The sequence below is a fragment of the Cyprinus carpio genome, chromosome B22, assembly GCF_018340385.1.
Source record: "Cyprinus carpio isolate SPL01 chromosome B22, ASM1834038v1, whole genome shotgun sequence".
NCBI classification, from domain to species: Eukaryota; Metazoa; Chordata; class Actinopteri; order Cypriniformes; family Cyprinidae; genus Cyprinus; species Cyprinus carpio.
Genome location: NC_056618.1, coordinates 395,179 through 400,858, shown reverse-complemented (window position 1 = coordinate 400,858; position 5,680 = coordinate 395,179).

The following is a 5,680-nucleotide window of genomic DNA, read 5'->3' as shown; positions in this document are numbered from 1 at the left end:
ACAGTTTTGCATTTCTCTTCAGTTCTAGGGCCCATTTCCCCTGGTAGACCTTATACTGAATTTTGTCCAATTTTGTCCAATTCCTTCAGCATTCTGGTATTAGTCTGGTATATACTCTTTTCAACTGCAGCCGATTGAAATACTATACTTCCATAATCAAGTACTGATCGTATTAGTCTGGTATATACTCTTTTCAAATGCCACTCTCTCAGCCCCCCAGTCCTTACCCACCAAAACATCTCTCATTACATTCTGTACTTTCTTGCATTTATTAATAATTTCCTCACTATGCATTCTAAAAGTGGGCTTCTCATCAAACCAAACCCCTAAAAAAACTTAAAACACGAAAACTCTTTCAATATTTTGATGATATAATTTTAATTTTATCCCCTTGTTAAACCTTCAGTCTTGAGAAAATTACAGTTTTTGTTTTTTCAAAACTGAAAATCTAAACCCATCCACATCCCTTACACGTTTACAAATCACAACATAAAATATTGCACTTTCCTAAAAATAAAATCCACATCCCTTACACGTTTCCAAATTGCTCCATCATGTGCAAACAGGGAGAATCCTATTCCTTTCTCAATAGTTGAGAATAAATCATTAATCATAATAGAAAATAATAATGGGCTATTTATGCTTCCTTGTGGTGTACCATTCTCTACAAACACAGTTTTAGAAAAGTTTTGCTCAACTTTGACTTGAATAGATCTTCCAAATAAAAAATCTTTAATCCATCTTAACATTTTCCCATTAACTCCTGCTTCCTTAATTTAATTATCAACCCTTCTCTCCACATCATATCATATGCTTTCTCAATGTCTTTTGCCACCAAATAATTTTGCTGGACCTGTCTGCTGCTTTTGACTCCGTTAATCACCAGATTCTCCTGTCCACCCTCAGAAAGATGGGCATCTCTGAAACCGCACTCCAGTGGTTTAACTCCTACCTTTCAGATAGATCCTTCAGGGTGTCTTGGAGGGGGTGAAGTTTCTAAGTCACAAAAAATTGCTACTGGGGTTCCTCAAGGCTCGGTACTTGGACCACTTCTCTTCTCCCATCTACATGACGTCATTATCTGTCATTCAGAAGCATGGCTTTTCCTATCACTGCTACGCTGATGACACTCAACTCTACTTCTCATTCCAAAACAGATGACTCGACGGTAGTTGCTCGCATTTCAGACTGTCTGAGTGACATTTCTAGCTGGATGAATGACCATCACCTTCAGCTCAACCTTACTAAGACAGAACTGCTGGTGGTTCAAGCTAACCCATTGTTTCATCACAAGTTCTCTATACAGCTGGGTTCGTCAACCATAACTCCTTCCAGGACGGCCAGAAACCTAGGAGTTGTGATGGATCATTAGTTTGTCACAGTGTCTGGTTTGTGTTCCCTGGGTGTCCACTAGAGGTCTCACTTTCCCATATTGTCACCCCACCTCAAGAACTACATTTCCCACGAGCCTTGTCTGTATTCATCACTGTTTCATTGTATTCAGCTGTCCCCACTTACATTGTTTGCACCTGTTTATAAATACCCTGGTTGTTCTGTCATTGTTACGGAGTCCTTGTTTAATGTCACCCTGCTTTTTCTGGTTCCCTTGTGGATGTTCGTGTTTTTGGACTGCTTATCTGGATTTTGACCTTTGCCTGGCTGTTTTGATTTAGGATTGTCCCAATAAAACACTGCAATTGGATCTGCCTGTTTGTGTGCGTTTCGTGACAGAAGGACTCCGTCATGCCTAGATCCAGCGGTGTGGGGATTTCGAATCTGTTCCCCAGCCACCATGGAGGAACGGAGGGGGAGACTCCGGAACTTAACCACCCTTCGACAAAAAAGTGAGGGGGTGGCTTGGCGCAATTGTTTTGGACCATGGCAGTAGGGTTGGGTTATAATGATGCAACACTGAAAGTCTATTTTAATAATTGCCTGGATGACCCTTTGCCTCAATGGGAGATGAAGGGGTTGGAGATCCTGGACTTTTGGGGGTTTACCCATTACCTGCGCCATCGGGCTCAGCGGGATGCAGCAACCACACCTGAGTCTCCAGACAAGACTGCCGCCAGCCCAGCGCCACAGCACAAGAGGGCCGCCAGCCCAGCGCCACAGCACAAGATGGCCGCCAGCCCAGCACCACAGCACAAGAGGACCGCCAGCCCAGCGCCACAGCACAAGAGGGCCGCCAGCCCAGCGCCACAGCACAAGAGGGCCGCCAGCCCAGCGCCACAGCACAAGATGGCCGCCAGCCCAGCGCCACAGCACAAGATGGCCGCCAGCCCAGCACCACAGCACAAGATGGCCGAATCTACACCTGTGTCGCCAGACAAGATGGCTGACTCAACGCCTGAGTCTTCCGTCAAGGTGCCACCGACTCGCCATCATAGAGGAGGAGGAGACAGGCGTCTACCGTTCCTCAAAGCCCGGAGGACGTTCCCGAGCAGGCCGCTGCCGTCCAGGAGGACGTTCCCGGGCAGGCCGCTGCCGTCCAGGAGGACTTTCCCGGGCAGGCAGCTACCGTCCAGGAGGACGTTCCCGAGCAGGCCGCTGCCGTCCCCGAGGCGGTGGCCGAGGTGGTGGCCGAGGCAGTGCCCGAGGCGGTGCCCGATGCTGTTCCGGAGGCCGAGGTGGTGCCCGATGCCGAGGCGGTGCCCGATGCCGTTGCGGAGGCCGAGGCGGTGCCCGATGCCGAGGCCGTGCCTGATGCTGTTCCGGAGGCCGAGGTGGTGCCCAATGCCAAGGCGGTGCCCGGTGCTGTTCCGGAGGTCGAGGCGGTGCCCGATGCTGTTCCGGAGGTCGAGGCGGTGCCTGATGCTGAGGCGGTGTCCGATGCCGAGGCCGGGCCCGATGCTGTTTCCGGAGGCCGAATGGTGGCCGATGCCCGAGGCGGTGCCCGATGCTGTTCCGGAGGCCGAGGTGGTGCCCAATGCGGTTCCGGAGGCGCGAGGCAGTGCCGGAGGCCGAGGCCGTTCCCGATGCCATGACCGAGGCGGTGCCAGAGGAGGTGCCTGAGGCAGAGGCCGTTCCCGAGGCGGTGCCTGAGGCAGAGGCCGTTCCCGAGGCGGTGCCATGAGGCAGAGGCTGTTCCCGAGGCGGTGCCCGAGGCCATTCCCGAGGCGGTGCCCGTGTTGTCCGAGGGTGTTCTTCACTGATATTGTCTGAGCTGTGAATTTTGACAAAAGTTTCCACAATCACGCTTTTTCATTCTCTGTAATGACCCGTATTCCCATTAATTGTTAATGATGGGTATCTATACTCTCTCCTAATCCCATTCATTTTCCTCACCATACCCCAGACCCGTTTCTCTACCCACTGTATAACAAAATATACTCCAATATTTTCTTTTTGCTGAACTTAAAAACTGTTCTTCTAACATATGCTTGTGCCTTTCTATACCTAATTAAGTCCCCCCATCTTAAGAGTTCATTTAAGTCTTTTAAATGCTTTATTTCTCTCTTTAACTACTCTTCTACATTCTTCTGTCCACCACGGAACAATCCTCTTTTTTCTTATTTCCTGTACGTCTTTGAATGGATTGACCTGCAGCTTCCATTATAGCTCCACTAAAATACTAATTTAACTCCTCTGTTTCTTGATTAATATTAATTTCACCCATTATCCCATCACAAACTTTTCTAAATGTAACCCGGTCTGCTTGGCCAAAAACCCGTCCTCCTGATCTGTTTATTTCATTTAACAAGGGTCTTGTACCTATCTCAAAAAAAAAAATTGGATAATGGTCACTCCCCCATCGTGCTTTCTTTTTACCACACTTAGTACTATTCATACCGTCAATTCTTTATCCCTACCCCCCAAACAAAAAAAAAAACCATTCTTACTCCTCCGTCTCCAACCGCACTCCGTTGGTGATGCCGTTTCTGGTATCCCTAAGCCTTTCCACATCCAGACCATCCCGTGAATTGAATGCGGATTGACAACAGAAACGGAAGAGAAGACAATGCTGAATAAATTCATAGTTTTTGTTATTTTTGGACCAAAAATGTATTTTCGATGCTTCAAAACATTCTAACTGACCCACTGATGTCACATGCACTACAAACCCGATTCCAAAAAAGTTAATAAACACAAAAAACAATGAATAATAACATAAAAAATTCAATATTTTATTCAGAATACAACACAGATGACACATCAAATGTTTAAACTGAGAAAATTTATCATCTTCATTTTCATCGTATAATTTTCAGAGGAAATATGTTGATTTTAAATTTCATGGCATCAACACATCTCAAAAAAGTTGGGACAAGGCCATGTTTACCACTGTGTGGCCCTCTACTTTTTATAACAGTCTGCAAACGTCTGGGGACTGAGGAGACAAGTTGCTCAAGTTAAGGAATAGAAATGTTTGTCCCATTCTTGTCTAATACAGGCTTCTAGTTGCTCAACTGTCTTAGGTCTTCTTTGTCGCATCTTCCTCTTTATGATGCGCCAAATGTTTTTGCTAAGGGTGAAAAGATCTCAACTGCAGGCTGGCCATTTCAGTACCCGGATCCTTCTTCTATGCAGCCATGATGTAATTGATGCAGTATGTGGTCTGGCATTGTCATGTTGGAAAATGCAAGGTCTTCCCTGAAAAGAGACTACATCTGGATGGGAGCATATGTTGTTCTAGAACTTGGATATACCTTTCAGCATAGATGGTGCCTTTTCAGATGTTTAAGCTGCCCATGCCACACGCACTCATGCAACCCCATACCATCAGAGATGCAGGCTTCTAAACTGAGCGCTGATAACAACTTGGGTTGTCCTTGTCCTCTTTAGTCTGGATGACATGGCGTCTCAGTTTCCCAAAAAGAACTTCAAATTTTGATTTGTCTGACCACAGAACAGTTTTCCACTTTGCCATAGTACATTTTAAATGAGCCTTGGCCCAAAGAAAACACCCTGCGCTTCTGGATCATGTTTATATATGGCTTCTTTTTTGACCTACGTATAGAGTTTTAGCCGGCAACTGTGAATGGCACGGTGGATTGTGTACACCGACAATGTTTTCTGGAAATATTCCTGAGCCCATGTTGTGATTATCCATTACAGTAGCATTCCTGTATGTGATGCAGTGCCGTCTAAGGGCCCGAAGATCATGGGCATCCAGTACGGTTTTCCGGCCTTGACCCTTACGCACAGCGTTTGTTCCAGATTCTCTGAATCTTTGGATGATATTATGCATTGTAGATGATGATAACTTCAAACTCTTTGCAATTTTTTTCAGAGAAACTCCTTTCTGATATTGCTCCGCTATTTTTTGCCACAGCATTGGGGAAATTGATGATCCTCTGCCCATCTTGACTTCTAAAATACACTGCCAGTCTGAGAGGCTCTATTTATACCCAATCATGTTGCCAATTGACCTAATAAGTTGCAAAATGGTCCTCCAGCTCTTCCTTATATGTACATTTAACTTTTCCCGGCCTCAAATTGCTACCTGTCCTAACTTTTTTGGAAATGTGTAGCTCTCATGTAATCCAAAATGAGCCAATATTTGGCATGACATTTCAACATTTGATGTGTTATCTATATTCTATTGTGAATAAAAATATAAGTTTATGAGATTTGTAAATTATTCCATTACTTTTTTACAATTTGTACAGCGTCCCAACTTTTTTGGAATTGGGTTTGTACTTTGATGATGTTTTTATTACCTTTCTGGACATGCACA